Below are 18,879 nucleotides of genomic sequence, written 5' to 3' on the forward strand. Positions count from 1 at the left end.
ATTTATAAATGACATTTTCGAAATTATGAACCATTCAAAATGTTTACACTAAAAGATTTTCATTAAAATTAAACAGTCAGCCATACTCAAGATTCAAGAACCAACATAATATTATAATAGGTACACTTAAAGTTGTCCGTGTACCAAGAACCTAAAAACGTATAATGGCAACATTATACTATATATTTGTATTGAGTGAAATTCGCGATGCCAGTCCCGAGAAATATACAGTGTGGGCTGTCTGGTTGGTCGGTCACTGTATTATTTTACATGAAAAAATGAACGTAATCGACAAACTGGCACTGCGATACTTTTAACCAGCGGTTCTCAAACTGTGGTACGCATAGTACCACGGTGGTAGCGCGGACTACGAATCAATTAATATTTTTTTACTAATGTTTGTAATAAATATAATATTGTAAATAGGTACTAGCTACTAAGTTCACTGTTAAATGTACCATTTGTATTAGTATACATTATAGAAAATGAGATTAGAAGAAAGAAATGTATATTACAAATTGTAATTATTTAATTTATATGAACTATTTAATGAATTTATATTTCGAATTGTGAACTCATGGGCCCCCCCACAAACATATTCAGCGGGGCCTCATTATCTTCTTGAAGAATGAATAAAAAAAATTATTATTGTTAAATAGATACATACGTATTGAAATTTTGATTATAAAGTTCGATTTTCATTCATGGTACGTAATACGAATATTAGTGATACCATTGGTACGCGAAAAAAGAAATTTGAAAATCTGTACGTTGTATAATGTACTTAACGTCACGTTATTATTACTCTCCACCGGACTTATTTCGGTTGGTAATTAATCGCAACGAGTTTTTATTTGAAATCGGAGTGCATCATGATATAATGCGTTAGTAAAACAGTGTACCTACCGTATACGTTAAGTTATAATAATATGTACTATGTAGGTTACGTCATATTATAGTGCACTTAGCGATGATGGAAAAATATACGAGTGGAGTGTTCAACTAACTAATTCAGTGGTGGCGAGAAGGTAATTTTTGGACACACAAGAGTACATGACTCAAGAATTAGTAGGGTTTTTGGGTAGGTAGATGCCTGAGAAGGTGAAAGTCTTAGTAAAATCTTCATTATTAATAATTAATGTACCTCCATAATATTATACAATACCAGCACCTATATTTTACATTTTTTTTAGTCTGGTCATGGGCTTGGTGTCAATAAAAATGACTGTAACCTATTTTATTGGCCCTGGGTCAATACGGCATTTTATACCATTTCTATAGGGAAGCTCAGACTGAGTCAGACTACATAGTACATTAATTTATACTCTACGAAAACTACTTGATATGCTCCCGAATAATTCCTATATCGTAATAATACGAATACGAACAAAATTCGTATCATAATTATTATTGTACTTTATTACAAATAATATTTGTACGTAGTTTAATTTTAATTTCCTCTTTTAAGTATTATATAGTAACCAATATTGACTGGTTGAAGACTTTTTTGTAGATAGGTGCCCGAAAAATTAAAATTAATTTTAATTTATTAGTAATTGATTATGCTTATTGCTTCTTGTTTAATATCAATCCTATTTCGTTTGATATCTAAGAGCTTAATTAATATATCCATTCTTAGTTTTATTGATTTACATACTGGATACCGACCAGTTAAACATACCTACATTTGTTTAGATGTGTATAGCATTGAAAATGATTTTACCCAACTATTTTGTAAAGAAATATTTAAGATAGATAATATTTTATATAGGTATCTCTTTATAACCTATTCTATGCATAAAATATATTTTTAAACAAATTAATAACGAAAATAATATTAATTTTGTAACGGGATAAACCGTCACTGTATTAAAGTGGTCCTTTTCAGGACCACCAAACACAACAGTATGGCAACATAATGCGACACAAGTAATAGACGCGACATATTAGAATAAGTAGTTTACCAACAGGAAAATTTCACGGAAATAACAAACAAGAACCACATTAACAAAGCGAACACCAACGGGTCGAGGTGTGGTTATTGCTTATCAAAGCAACCATCCTCGACCAATCACAGGACAACAAAGGGAAACAAATAGTATATATACCGGGACAGTTCACCGGTCAAATCAACCACCACACCAGTCTTCAACATATCTTCTACAAGTCAACAAGCACTATAGAAGACCCGAAGACCTGAAGACCCGAAGACTATCAACGCAGCAGCAACACCGATCTGAACGACACCGGTGAAGCTGATCCGACCTAACCAGTCCACGACGACGCACCCTGAACGACACCGGCGAAGCTGATCCGACCTAACCAGTCCACGACGACGCACCCTGAACGCACCGATCTAACGTGATCGCCCGATACCGCCGAGACTCAACAGTACCCGGCATACCTGGCTAATAAGCGCCACTTCACGGACCGACGACGCCAAGCCTACCGTGTACATCCAGCGATCGACGACAACGGAAAGCCGCCACACCGGGACCTGATTGACCCACCGACGGCAGCGTATAATATAATTATACTCCGGCGATCCATTACTGACAGTCCACCCGTTCAATCGAGTCCAGTCACACCGTTGGACGAATACCAAGACACGCCGGGAACCGACTTCGCGACGTAACTTGGCCAATCGACTATTCAGCAAGCCGACAAGTAGTACTTCGTTCCCCCCTACGGCGAGCTTATTCGAGTTTCGCCGCGAGGAAGAACCGAACCCACACGACTTGCTCGAGTCCGTGCACGGACGGTTTCTACTCTCCCCTATTATTGTATTACTTCTACGAAACGTATAGGCAAGTCCCGACTATTGTTTTGCTCGCGCCTCTTCAGGCCCGAACCCGCCCGCCGCGGCCGCTTCCTTAAGCCTGCCGCGCGGCCCGGGATAACTTGCCCCGATCATTGTAAACATTACTTATTGGTTATATAATAAACGAATCATAACAATACACAACGCATTGGTATTTACGACACGGGACGTCACGAACAGACGCTCCGTATCAACTGGCGCCCAACCCGTGGCTCAGGAACTACATCGACCACAAATCAACACAATATACAAGTACGACGTTTACTAGTCGGTACGGCGAAATAGTATACCCGCCAACAAACCGATAAGAACGTCTATTAGTCGGTACAGTAATACCGCAATCGATTTGTTGGAGGTTTGAATAACCAACCCGTGCCTCGGAAACTACATCGACCACGAAATCAACACAATATACAAGTTCGACGTTTACTAGTCGGTACGGCGAAATAGTGTACCCAACCACTCAAAAATAATAACGACACTACTGAAGCAAAATGACTAGAAACTCAAAAAAAAAAAAAAAAAAAAAAAAAAAAGTATATAAACCCGTAGAATCACCCCAGCCAAGTACGAGAAACCAAAAAACACTATTCGACAATCAAAACGAGACATCCCTCACGCAACAGATTTCGCCGCTCCCTACACAAAGCATCGATATGACGACGCACTTTCGGATTAGAATTAGCTACCAACTCGCTCACACAGCCACTTGGTCACTAATCCGAGGGGGGAGTTGTAACGGGATAAACCGTCACTGTATTAAAGTGGTCCTTTTCAGGACCACCAAACACAACAGTATGGCAACATAATGCGACACAAGTAATAGACGCGACATATTAGAATAAGTAGTTTACCAACAGGAAAATTTCACGGAAATAACAAACAAGAACCACATTAACAAAGCGAACACCAACGGGTCGAGGTGTGGTTATTGCTTATCAAAGCAACCATCCTCGACCAATCACAGGACAACAAAGGGAAACAAATAGTATATATACCGGGACAGTTCACCGGTCAAATCAACCACCACACCAGTCTTCAACATATCTTCTACAAGTCAACAAGCACTATAGAAGACCCGAAGACCTGAAGACCCGAAGACTATCAACGCAGCAGCAACACCGATCTGAACGACACCGGTGAAGCTGATCCGACCTAACCAGTCCACGACGACGCACCCTGAACGACACCGGCGAAGCTGATCCGACCTAACCAGTCCACGACGACGCACCCTGAACGCACCGATCTAACGTGATCGCCCGATACCGCCGAGACTCAACAGTACCCGGCATACCTGGCTAATAAGCGCCACTTCACGGACCGACGACGCCAAGCCTACCGTGTACATCCAGCGATCGACGACAACGGAAAGCCGCCACACCGGGACCTGATTGACCCACCGACGGCAGCGTATAATATAATTATACTCCGGCGATCCATTACTGACAGTCCACCCGTTCAATCGAGTCCAGTCACACCGTTGGACGAATACCAAGACACGCCGGGAACCGACTTCGCGACGTAACTTGGCCAATCGACTATTCAGCAAGCCGACAAGTAGTACTTCGTTCCCCCCTACGGCGAGCTTATTCGAGTTTCGCCGCGAGGAAGAACCGAACCCACACGACTTGCTCGAGTCCGTGCACGGACGGTTTCTACTCTCCCCTATTATTGTATTACTTCTACGAAACGTATAGGCAAGTCCCGACTATTGTTTTGCTCGCGCCTCTTCAGGCCCGAACCCGCCCGCCGCGGCCGCTTCCTTAAGCCTGCCGCGCGGCCCGGGATAACTTGCCCCGATCATTGTAAACATTACTTATTGGTTATATAATAAACGAATCATAACAATACACAACGCATTGGTATTTACGACACGGGACGTCACGAACAGACGCTCCGTATCAATTTGTTTTTTAATTGGGCGCCCCTAAAAATGTTGGTGACTTCGGCGCCCTAACATACTGCACTCCCTCTTAGCACGTCTTTGTGACTGATACAGCCTCGCGTATGGGTATTAAAATACTTCAATGATAAATATATCGGCTGATAGAAAGCGAAAAAGGCTAAGCTACCATATTATGCTATACTAGAGACGGCCCCTAGCCCCCCAAAAATATTATTTTTCCAATTTTTTTTATATTTCTATAGATCCTGATATTACTATATTCCAGTCACAGATAAGAGATATGTATGATAATAATATAATATATTATACATATCTGTGGACTGTGATTCCAATATTGTACAAATAATTAATTATAATTAATTAAGAATAAAGTGTATTTCGTAATTGGATCTGTGTGCTGAATCCATGCTTGTGCCATATTTATTACCTATGATATATATATTATACAACGGTCCAAGTAGAAAGATAGACAATAATTATTGTAGTTTGTGCGATTTTTTTTGTTCCTTTGTTTTACTGGTGCCGTTTTTTTTTTTTTTTACATCTATGAACGAATTTTAAGTGGCAATATAATATTACTGTTTAAACTACTCCCTAGACGATTAGGCATCGGTTATCTTATAGATGGTACGCTTTATTTAAAACGTTTTTTTAATTTTTCTTAAGACCACAAAGTACAGTTGTAAGACTCAACTCGTTGACTTTAACATAATTATAATACTAATGGCAGTTAGAAATTTAGTTTATTTTATCACCATCGTCTGCAACGTTAAATCCAAATGACAACGATTTAAATGCTTATAAAAATAGTCACGGAATTTATGTCTTCAAACTACACAGTGACGATCGACGAGAATAATACGAACGCGATAATAAAGCAGCTATAAAACGATCGTTTGCCCTGCAGTGTATAATATATCAGTTGGATTTTTTTAATTTCTAGTCTTGGTGACAAGCTATAATATTGTATAATAATATAGCTAATACATCATCATAATATTATACCCGACGATGTTCTTCTCGCTCACATTAAATCGACTAGAAAAATAAGAAATCCATCGCCTATATTATATATAATAATATATGGCTATTGCATTTGGCCGGCAGTCGATTGTGTCTATATATTGTATATATTGACGACCGCAAATAACGCGTTTTAAAATTCTTATACTATACAATACATAGGTCGGACGTCAATCCGTGTTATGCACACCCATAAACGTTTAGTGAGTTTAATATATTTGATTGAAAATCGTTTTACTCGAGATAATAATATTATATTCGGTAGTGCATTATAATATGATCGCGTGTCTTAGAAGAGCGTGTATAGACAATATTTTAAAATGCCATGCCGACGTAGAACACCACACACAATATAATACGAATTTCCGTATACTGTATTATTTTTATTATTATTATAATATGCATATTCGACTTTATCGTTTATATTGTTTTTCGTTACCGACGCATTATGATATAAAATATATATACGAGCGGGCCTCATGCGTATTGCATTTGGACGGTGGCGGCGGGGCATATAATAATATGTCTACACACACGCAGAAAGGGTTTTTGTTCAATGTCTTTTTCGAATATACGATGAGCCTGCAGTATAGAATATTATACGCTCAGAGCTATAAATCTATCGCATATTCGCAGATACCGATGCCGTATTATATATAAATGGGGCATTCACCCCTCAATATTCTAGAGTTATTTAGTGACGTTCTGAGTATATGCATCCTGCTATACAATTTTTATTTTTATATTTTCCTCGACCAGAATTTCCGTCTCGTCGGTTCTATCAAAATACTATATACATATACCTGTATATATTATACTGCATTAAGTTTTGTATACACACGGAATCATAAAAATAATATTATGCGACTCACTGCTGTATACAGCGCTCAAGCATCTCCCGTTACAGGGTGATTCTTTTGAAGGTAAACACACTCGTTTTCTTAAAAAGTTTCAATGTTTTTTAAAATATATTTTCAGATGAGCTGTATGAAGTTATTAAAAAAAAAATTTTTTCTAATACGTCTTAATATGTTCGTTTTAGATTAATATAAATATTTCGATAATATTTAGAACTAATGAAGTATTTTTTTGGTGCATGTATTATTCAAGTACCATCATATATTTTCATGTATGATATATTAAGATAAAATATATTATTTGATTATTTCAGCTATTGTTAACTCATAATACCAAGACCACTCTTCAGATTTCCAATTTGTGGCTTGAATACTGTTCAAATTAGGTAAGTACACATACATCTATGTGAACAATATTACCAATGAAGTGTCCAGTAAACGAATTAACTGTGTAATGTGAATTTTTTAAACACTTACATTTATATAGAAAATAGGTACATATAAGGTACATATATTTTGTAATTTATTATTAGTTTTATTCGATTATAAATTATAATTCATTACAGTTTAGATATCGTAAAAATTCTGGCAGGGAATTAAATTAATCAATTGTTACAGGGCTTGAAACCGATATTGGATACCGATTTTGAATACCGGTTAAGACCGTTAAAAACCGAAATTCGTACCGAAACCGAAAACACAAACGATAAAAACCAATACTGCAGGTAATCAAAACCAAAATTGAAATCGGAAAAAATAAAACCGATATTCAAAATTAAAAAAGAAATCAGAAAAAATAAAAACCGATATCCAAAACCGAAATCAAAATCGGAAAATATAAATACCAATAACCGAATCCGAAATTGAAATAGAAAAAATATTTTTGGTTTCAAGCCCAGCTCATTATAATAATACTCATTATAATAGTATAATGGTACTTAATGCAGAACTTGAAACCGATATTGGATACCGATTTTGAATACCGGTTAAAACCGTTAAAAAACATTTTAGAATGATGTGTGTTTTAACATTTTAGAATAATTCTCGAAAAAGTATACAGTTCATCACACAAAACTAGTTACTTTAGTAAAATTTATTGTAATTTATTAATTGTTTTTATCGTTTAATTATGGTTTGAGGTCATGACTCATGAAGATGATATCATAGGCGTGCGCAGACATTTGTGACAGGGTGGGCTAAGTCAATAAAGATTAAGAAACCTGAACTCTGATGGAAGAAACAATCAAAATGTTACATACTTTAATTTACCTACTCATAATTACCCACTATTTAAGGAACAAATCATTTATATGATAAAAAACAAATACATATTTCTTAAAAATTAAATAAGAAATATTTTAACTGTCGACACAGTTTTAAATTTTAAATAAACACAATTTCGCATTTTGTAATGGTAAAATGTTATCAATTTTATTTTTAAAGACATTTAATTTATTATTATTTATCATCATTGAGTATCAATGTTATTTTTCACCTACCTATTTAATGTCTTATGATTTAAGAAAATCAAAAATCGTGATGTTTAGATCATGTATGACTATGTATATACATTTCGGTACGTCTCGCAGGGTGGGCCACGGCCCACCTGGCCCTCCCTGTGCGCACGCTTATGGATGATATCAAACAAAAAGTGGTTTACGTTTTTTCTTTCATCTATTTTTGCTTTTCCAGTTGTTTCAGAAAAGGAAAGTTTATTTTGTTCAACTAATAAGTTTTACCTTTATGTTATAAGTCATATATTTTTATGCTAGTACCTACCTGTAAATGTATAGAATTGGAATTGTATCTTATTGTATTATAAAAAAAAAATATACAAAAATACTGGTAAATGTGAATTTATAAACCACAATATCAGTGTTAGAAATCGTCGTAAAGTTGGTGTTAAAAGTTTTGATATTTTTTCGTATATAACGATTGTTGATCATTTTTGTATATTGTGCTTTAGACGGAAATATTAACAGATCTTATATGCGGTATATAGGTACGTTATCCCGAAATACGGGTAAGGTTTGTATTATGTGCCCGACAATTTGAGACGTATTTCAAATCGCATTATTCGCATATTTAGTCGATATTTTCTGCCGAGATTCATTTACAACCAAGTACCAAAATGTCGAAACGACTTACACTTATACTTATAAAATATACAATATTTCTCAGTGAGTATTATTCGGCCTTCTTCGTTCCCGACAATTTAACCTTCACGTTTATATGAACCGATGTTTTCCGTTATAGTTGTACTTACCTATATGTGAAAAAAAAAATAAAAAATGGCACTGGTGATGTATGTACTTCCATTAGCATTGACTTATATTCGCACGTCGTATGCGCATTGCACACCTTTGCATCGCCCGCAATAGGTGTTCCATATAATACATATAAATATAATAATAATCATTCAAATAACGACTGTAAAAAGCTGTACGCATGTACAGTGTATGCATAAACGTACCCAGTACATATAGAACAGAAATTTGACTTAACGATAAACCATTTATATCAGTCTTTGTTGTTGCTGTTATTTTCAAAATGTATTCATATTTTATAACGTACCTACCTACATTCAAACGATTATTTTTGATAATGCCCTCGATTTATTAAATTGACATGGAGACAATATTAATTAAATTGATTGCGATACATAGCTGTGTGCCTGTGTATATGGTAGGTGGTAAATCGATTTGTTCATAATATTTTAATTTAAAGGAGGCGATGTGACAATTCATAAGTATAATTTTGCATTCTATTAATACACTATATAATTCAATAATTTAAGCCAGTAAACGTAGAACTGTGTTATCATAATTGTTATTAATATTATAATATATTAGCCACATTTACACCCACATATACTATATTATTATCCTACTGTATTAATTAATTGTATTATAAATATAATATTAATTAATAAGATTTAAAAGTGTTTCCAATTATATTACGTTCTACTCGTTTTTAGACGTTACCTTTTTTTTTTTTTGAAACCAGTTAGATTATGGTTTTTGATGTTTAAAAGTTTAAACATAAGACGTAAATAAAAACATCATCGCCTATCGATTATAATAGTAAAACGAGATCAATGGTCTTTTTTATTTAAAGAAGATGCCATGGATTAGCGACGAAAGGTTTAAATCTATAACATGTGAGTTAAACTATCATCTGTGATATAATAAACATAATAAATTATGTTTATAATTCAACAAAAAAATGTACAACAGGCATATTTTAGTACCTCCCAAGTTAGTATGTACTATCTAGGTGCATTAAATATATTGTATTTGCTGATGCTAGATATTCGTCGTTTTACTATAATTCTATCAACAGCTATATTTAAATATCAAAATCAAAAGAAAATTGTTTAGCTAATATTTGATAAGAATAATGTAAAATATTCAGTGTATATAATAATAATGGTTTGTAAATAAAAATAATTATAATATAATATATTATATTTCTGCATTTATGTTAATGAATATATTATTATGCTTAATAAAAAAATTTACTTTCGCATATTTTGTATATAGGTTGTAGCATCACAGAATTTTTAGCATAGTATATTGTATAAACCCAGTCCCCGAGCATACCTTTGTCATAATTATATAAAGGTTAAGCCTACCTATTCAGTACAAATATTATTATAAACAACTGATATCACGCACTAATGCAGTAATGACCACGGTATTATGTAATAAACAAAGCTGAGCAGCAACTAGTTATAAAAAGTTAAAAATTAAGTTAAAAGTTACTTTTTTTGATAACTTTTAACTTGACTATTGTCAATCCTCGAGTCAATGGAGTTATAGTTAAACGATTAAACCAACAATAGTGCGGGCGATGCATTGTTAAAGGGTCGTGAAGCCGCGGGTTGTAGCTACGACGGTTATTGGGGTTTCTCAGCTATTAAACTGATAAACAAACCATCAAAATGTTACCACTTATTGTAAATATTTATACACAGATGCAAAAATATAACTACAGCTCTGTTTAAAATAAGGACGCACCGGACGCTTGACACAACTCAAACTTTTTTTTTCCTGTTTGAATACTTTGAATCGACAACGCCACAGTGACTGCTTTTGCATTACTTTCGCGTGACACAACTACGACTAACACTGGCTGGCCCACGCTCGCAATTACAACTGGCCTGTAGTACCTCAGTATACGGCCAACGCTTGGCACAACTACGACTAATACTGGCTGGTCAATGCTTGCATTTACAACTGGCCTGTAGTATGCCAGTATACCGCCAACGCTTGGCACAACTACGACTAATACTGGCTGGCCATCGCTCGCAATTAATTCTCTGCCCATAATATGCCAGTATACTGTCAACCCTTGGCACAAGTGCACAAATACCACTAATACTGGCTGGCCCACGCTCGCAATTCATTCTCTGCCCGTAGTACGCCAGTATACCACCAACGCTTGGCACATTGATGACTAATACTGGCTGGTCAACGCTTGCATTTACAACTGGCCTGTAGTAGCCAGTATACCGCCAACGCTTGGCACAACTACGACTAATACTGGCTGGCCATCGCTCGCAATTAATTCTCTGCCCATAATATGCCAGTATACTGTCAACCCTTGGCACAAGTGCACAAATACCACTAATACTGGCTGGCCCACGCTCGCAATTCATTCTCTGCCCGTAGTATGCCAGTATACCACCAACGCTTGGAACAACTACGACTAATACTGGCTGGCCCACGCTTGCATTTACAACTGGCCCGTAGTATGCCAGTATAATACCATCAACGCTTGGCACAACTACGACTAATACTGGCTGGCCCACGCTTGCAATTCATTCTCTGCCCGTAGTACGCCAGTATACCACCAACGCTTGGCACATTGATGACAAATACTGGCTGGTCAACGCTTGCATTTACAACTGGCCTGTAGTAGCCAGTATACCGCCAACGCTTGGCACAACTACGACTAATACTGGCTGGCCATCGCTTGCAATTAATTCTCTGCCCATAATATGCCAGTATACTGTCAACCCTTGGCACAAGTGCACAAATACCACTAATACTGGCTGGCCCACGCTCGCAATTCATTCTCTGCCCGTAGTATGCCAGTATACCACCAACGCTTGGAACAACTACGACTAATACTGGCTGGCCCACGCTTGCAATTCATTCTCTGCCCGTAGTACGCCAGTATACCACCAACGCTTGGCACATTGATGACTAATACTGGCTGGTCAACGCTTGCATTTACAACTGGCCTGTAGTAGCCAGTATACCGCCAACGCTTGGCACAACTACGACTAATACTGGCTGGCCATCGCTCGCAATTCATTCTCTGCCCGTAGTATGCCAGTATTGAATCAACACTGGCAGGTGGCAGCCAGTACTAGTTTTCGAGTACTAGTGTAATACTGGATAACATTTTGGCCAGTACCTCACCCGTAAGGGCCAGCCAACTGTTGGGAAGCCAGTACAGTAGCAGTACAGCGCCCTTTGTAAGTGTCAGCGTAAGTCATACTATTCCGATTGAGTAGTTAAACAAAATAACTTAGTTAGTAACTAAATTATTTCTTTTTATAAATAATTGGAATTTAACTTACCTAGTTATTTTGTTAAAATTAAAGTTATTTGTAAAAAGTTATTTACAAAAGTTTTCCTTTTATGATTTATGAACTGTATATTATTTGCATTGATATTTCTGAGAACCGCTAGGACGATTTATTACTATTTACTATAATATAGACATACAGTAATTATTAATTAGCAGTTATATAGTGAATAGTGATTATTATTATTTATTTATTACTTATTTGAAATATAACTAGGAAGTTTATATTTTCTATGAAATGACAACGGTTAAGATGTATTTTACATTGTTACTAGTGTACTGTGTACATTGATAGGTAATAATACAATTTCCAGAACGGAGCTAATTAGTAATTCCTGATACGGTGATATTTATGCCGTGTTTTCTACAAACTACACTCTACATTCCTATAATATTATATTGGTACATAAATAAAACAATATATAAGAATTCATAGTTGTCAATTTATAAGTCTCTATATTATATAATATCAGTTTATGTAGTAGTGTGTCAACTGGTGTGAGTGTGTGACTATGAGGGTTCGAAGTTCCAACAGTGAATTTAGTTATTCGTCAATGTAATCATTTGAGTGTTTGTATTACTTTATACCAAAACTAGTTATTTTCCTACGATGAGATAAAAAAAACGTTTGTGAGTAAGTTAAAGGCATTAAAAAAAAAAAAAGTAACTTAACTTAGCTTAGTTATTTTTTATTTTAGGATAACTTAACTTTAACTAGTTAAAAAAATTGGTTAACTTGCCCAGTTTTGATAATAAATGTCCCCCCGACCCCCTCAAGATACAGTGTTCTGTATTGACACACCGCTACCTCCGGTCATTCCACCACCGTCCGTGCTTTGTCTCTCCTGGTGGTACAGACCGACAGGGCAACCGGTTTCCCCGCAATTACTATTAATGTATTAAAATATTAAAAACACCGACACTGACCTGCCCCACTACAACAACAAACACGAAGCTACGTCGCTGGCCCTCAGCCGATCTCCACCGCCGACTATAAAACACTTAGACACTCTTTCCCTGACTGCTGACATTTGCAAACGTTCGCAACCGTCACGTCTCCGGCATTCCGACACCTAAGAACCTCGTGGTCAACCGACGCGTAGTTCAATACATTTCTTTCTGAACGCCACTATTTTGTTTTTCGAATAATAATAATAATATATTATTAATTATTTTAAATACTATGCGTTGTTTTTTAGTATTTGTCGAAAATTAGTTCAATCAACCATTTACTAAATATTAATAGAAAAAAAAACGCTTGCCAAATAAGGGGATCGGTATGTAAACTTCCTTAATTTTTATATTTAGAAATTTTGTTACAGTTCGTCCGGATGGACGGCCTGTGTCGTAAATAAATACTAAGAATTAAGTTTTTTCAGTTATCACATACCTATATTTATATGTTGAATTTATATAATTACAATATTGAGTAAAGCGTCGATTTGTGTCGACCGGGCTTAAATAAGTGAGTCGACACAATCGGAGGTGCTTGGGGTAGTCGGGTAGTACAAATTAGTACAAATTAGTACACCGGTGTACAAATTATGGGGAGAGGGAGCCGGCCGTCGTCGTCACAAACTTAATTAAGCGGTATTCCGACGGCGAACCTGGCTCGGGAAGGACAACTTAATTAAGTGCCTTGTCAGGGGATGTGGTGGCCCCGAAAAGGGCCGTTTTCTTAAGATGACGTCGGGTTGCCGGTCGACACAGGTCTTACACCGTAGAGCGGTGGCTTCGTAGCTAGTCGGCGCTCAAACGGTGCTTGTAGCCGTGGAGCGGCGTAGTCGTCGTTGGATTGCTGGTCGACACGGGTCTTACACCATAGAGCGGTGACCTTGTAACTGGCCGGCGGTTGAACGGCGCTTGTAGCCGTGGAGCGGCGTTATCGTCCTAGGGCTGCAGGTATGTTGAGTGGTCCGGGTCCTTCTTCTGTCTGGAACTCTTGTTGAAGTTGTTATTGTTGACAGTTTGAAGGTTTGAAATGGACTGACTAGATTGTTTTTCTTTGTATAAACTTACTCTATTTCAAGCTTTTCCGTTTCTTCCGGAGAGTATGGAGTCTTTATAGAGATTGTTTATGGAGTTTCTTGTCTATTTTTAGGTTAGGTCAGTGGTCTTCTTTTGAAATGTTCTTTATGGCTTTTTCTGTTTACTATTTCGTTGATGTGTTCGAAGTTTGAGTGTGTTATTTTGTGTTTGATTTTGGTTCTCTTGTTTAATATAGTGTCATTTATTGATGGCATGTTCAATGACATTCTTATTGAATGGTTTGAGACGAATCAGTCACTGCCCGTTATCATCCTCAGTGTTTTTGACTGGAACGCCTCCAGTTTAGTCCAGCTTGTTTTAGTTATGTTTTGTGCCCACGCGGGGGGTGGCATAAAGTAATATTGGTTTAATATACGCGTTATATAAGTACAGTTTGGTTTTTAGAGGAAGCGGGCTGAACTCATTGAGTAGTGGAAACAAGGTATATTTTGCTCTGGATGCTTTGTGTAACGCAGTTTTTGTGTGAGCCGTAAAAGTAAGTTTTGAGTCGATGGTCACTCCAAGGTATTTTATTGTCTTGGACCAGTTTAAGTGTGTTTTGGAAATGTAAAGATGGTGCTCTTGTTACATAGATTGGTTGGTAAAGATTATTGCCTTGGTTTTCGTGGGATTTAAAGTTATTTTCCATTCCTTGAACCAAGGAACGGCAAGGTAGATTTGTTTTTGTATCCTTCTTATCGCTGCGTTGTTCGTTGCTCCGGAAGCGTAGATCACTGTGTCGTCCGCGAATAGCGCAATGTTAGCTTCGATGTCTTTTGGCATGTCATTAATGTACATAGAAAATAAATGTGGTGAAAGGCAAGACCACTGAGGAACGCCTGCACTTATTTTTCTGGAGGCTGATAAGATGTCGCCAATTTTTATTTGGAATGTTCGGTCCTGGAGGAACGATCTGAGGATGTTGACTTATTGATGGGGCACATTCATTGCTAGTAGCTTGTAAATAAGTCCTCCGTGCCAGACTTTATGGAAGGCTTTTTGGATGTCCAGAAAGGTTGCTGCTGTTTTGTGTCTTATATTAAGGTTGTTGGTAACTGTATCAATAAGATTGATCAGTTGAACGGTTGTACTGTTGTACTATGTTACTAGATTGTTTTTTTTGCTTTGCTTTGTATGTTGTGCACTATTTCAGGCTTTAAGCCTCTGGTAGTGTGAGTGAAGTAGTGGAAGGAGTGAGATGAATTGAGCTCGGGAGCTTGCAGAAGATTTTAGTTTGACTGGTGCTGGTAGATTAAAAGTTTATGGGTCGTTTTACATAGTTTGCTGTGATTGTAGTTCTGTTGCTGATTTCGGAGATGTGGTTATGAGGGGATTGCTGAATTTGAATTTTGACGGAGTTAGTTAGTGACTGAATGTGATCCTTGAGAAGTACAAAGCCGGTGGAATGGCGGATCACCCTGTTGTTCACGTACCATGGTTGTCCGGTAATTTGGCGGAGTGAGGTGGATTTGGAGCCTTTCAAGCTTGGTCCAGCTATTGTTAGAGATGTTGGAGGCCCATATAGGTGATGCGTACGTGGCGATGGATCGGATGTAAGTGTTGTATATGAAGCATTTAGTGTTGATACTTAAAGTTGAGCTGGATAGCATGGGATATAATGAATGTTTGACTGCTTTGGATTTGTTAATAGTGGAGTTGATGTGTTTGAAAAATTTGAGTTTATGGTCAATATGAACACCGAGGTACTTCATGGAGGTTGACCACTTGATGTTGGTGTTTTTGATTTTGGGGTTGATGGAGTTAGAGGTGGATCTGTGGGAGAACATTACTGCAGTGGTTTTGAGAGGATTTATTGAGATTTTCCAGTCGTGGAACCACCTTACAGCTGCGTCGATCTGCAGTTGTAGCTTTTTGGTGGCGGCGTCGTTGGAAGTGCTGGTTGCGTAGAACAGAGTGTCGTCTGCGAAGAGTGTGGTTTTGCAGCTGGGGTGAGATGGTAGATCATTTATGTACAGACAGAATAAGTGTGGGGCGAGGCAGGAACCTTGAGGCACTCCAGCAAGAATTTTGCGTGGTGTGGATAGTTTGCCTTCAATTTTTATTTGGAAATGTCTGTCGGTCAGAAAGGAAGTAATGATGGTGATGAGGTCACTGGGCACTTCGAGGTCGATGAGTTTGCTAATAAGGCCGTCATGTCAGACCTTGTCGAATGCTTTTTCCACATCGAGCAGGATTGCAGCAGTTTTCCTTCTTTTGTTGAGGTTGAAGGATATATCGTCGACTACGCTGAGTAATTGGGTGATGGTACTGTGAGAGCTTCTAAAGCCTTGTTGGTCTGGATGGATTTTGGAGGTGGTGAAGATCTTAAGTCTGGTGAGCAGTAGTTTCTCCAGAACCTTGGACATTGTATTGAGCAGTGATATCGGGCGATGATTGACTGGGTTGGTGACATCCTTGCCTGGCTTAGGAATGGTGATGACGATGGCATGCTTCCACTGTAGAGGGAAGTAACCAGCACGTTTGCACCAGTTGAGAATTCGACATATGTGAGTGATGGTTTTGCGACCACAGTGTTTAAGGGCGCTGTTGCTGATGCCGTCTGGCCCCGGAGCGCGCCGACTAGGGAGCGTCTTGATTACGTTCCAAACTTCTGAGGGAGTGAAGTATGAAGTAGTAGTGGGAGGAAGTGAGAGCATTTGAATAAGTTTGTTGTGGACTGATGAGTCAATTTGGTCGTTTCCCGGAGGGGAACGAAATTGTACTTCCAGAGAGTCTGCGAGAAGAGCGGCCTTGTGCTCCGGATCAAAGGTGAGGTTGCCTGCTGTGTCCTTGAGAGGGCGAGATGGTGGAGGTTTACGAAGCAATGCCCGATTGAGTTTGAAAAAGCGAGACCAGGCGTTGGGACCTTCATTCAGAGAGCCGAGGAGATTGCTCCATTGATTATTTCGATGTTCTGCCATGAGTTGTTTGACTTTAGTGGTTTGGCGATTGTAGGAGGTTTTGGCGTCCGGATCTCTGGATCTTTGCCAGCGAGATCGTAGGCGACGTTTGAGATTAATTTCAAACTGCAGCTGCTTGGGTAGAGCTCTGGAACCTTCTTGGAGTGCAGATGGAGAGGTGTGAATGGCTATGCCATGTGACATGGTTGACGTTAGATTTTTGATCGCTGAATCAATGGAGCTAGTGGAATCCGCTGGACGGTGAGTGGGTGACGGAGTCCATGAAAAGCTGGAACGCGGCCCAGTCGGTGACTTGTTTGGGTGCCGGGGGACACGAGGATGCCATGGTTGAGTGGAGTTCAAGTACAACTGGAGTGTGGTCTGAAGAGAGGTCGGTTGATAGGTTTTCGATGTGGTGGTGAATGTTGTTAGCTTTAATGATGGCGATGTCTAAGATGTCTGGACTGTGGTTGGAGGCGTTTGGGTAGTGTGTAGGAGTGATTGGAGAAGCGACTGTTAGGTCATTTCTAGAGTTTATGAATCTGGCTAGAGTGTTTCCGGCCGTGTTGGTCCTCCTGCTGAACCATAGCTGATGTTTGCTGTTCAAGTCACCTGCTATGATGGTGTTGTAGGTGGTGTCTAGTAAAGCGGTGAGATCGGATGGAATTAGTATGTTGGTCGGTCTTTTGTATGCGGCGACCAGGCGGAGAACAGAGTTGTTGACTTGTATGTGCACAGCAGTTTGTTCTAAGGAAGTGGTTTGAACGGTGATGAAGTGGTGAGTGTACCTTTTGTGCACGAGAATAGCGGTGCCGCCTCCAGCCGAGTGGCCGGGGATTTGAGGGCGATTTGTGGTGTATGTGAAGAAGTTTGGAATGTTGATAGAGCGTTGACCAGTGAGGTGGGTCTCGTTGAGAAGCAAGATGTCGATTTTTTGTTGTTGAACGAAGTCTATGAGTTCAAGGCGCCTCCGAGTGACGCCTTGGCAGTTCCAGAATAATATGCGGGTGTTATTCATGTTGAAGGCTGGTGAGGATGAGTGGCAGAATTGTCAGCAAGGCAATGAGGGCATCTTTAACCTTAATTTTGTTAGAGGCAAGATTGGAAATGATGTTAGTGAGTTGAGAGGCCAGAGATACTGGGACAGTGGAGACTGCAGCGCCATTTGAGGTTGTGGAGGCGTATGTGCTGAGGTTGACAGGTTGACTGGTTGGTGGATTCGTGAGGGCAGAAGCAAGTGGGTAGACTGATGGAGATGATGATTGAGTGACTGTTTTTGAAGTGTTGGGTCTGGTAGGGAGTCTTCTGTCCTTTTCTTGAATAAGCGAAAGACAGTTCTTGTAATTTGCTGTATGGGAACCGAGACAGTTGGCGCACGTAGGTGGTTCTTCGAGGGTCTTTGGGCAGTTCTTGGCCAAGTGACCCTGGGCACATTTGACGCACCTGGGAGTGTATCCGCAGTGAAGGTTGGAGTGACCAAACCTCTGGCAGGAGAAGCATTGGGCAGGGTTGGTGGATTTGTAAGGTTCAATTTTTACGGCCATGTAAAAAAGAGAGTGTTCGTTGAAAATTTGTTTGCTGGAAGGAGAAGAAGCAAGAATCACCATGTGGAGGGGGAATTTACGAGTTGCGTTGCCGAATTGACGAACTGATGTGACGTCGTATCCTTTGGATTTGAGTTCTTCCGAGACCTCTGATTCGGTGATGTCTGAGAGTAAGCCACGGATGACTATTTTTAATGTCCTT

The 18,879-nt window shown here is 38.6% G+C and overlaps 1 protein-coding gene across 1 annotated transcript in view; it reads right to left on the reverse strand.

Annotated features, from left to right (window-relative positions):
* Positions 1–18,879, reverse strand: part of LOC132934381 (uncharacterized) — a 459,785-nt gene that overhangs the window by 46,175 nt on the left and 394,731 nt on the right. The gene's annotated exons all lie outside the window — the stretch shown is intronic.

This window comes from Metopolophium dirhodum, chromosome 1 (assembly GCF_019925205.1).
Source record: "Metopolophium dirhodum isolate CAU chromosome 1, ASM1992520v1, whole genome shotgun sequence".
Taxonomy (NCBI): domain Eukaryota; kingdom Metazoa; phylum Arthropoda; class Insecta; order Hemiptera; family Aphididae; genus Metopolophium; species Metopolophium dirhodum.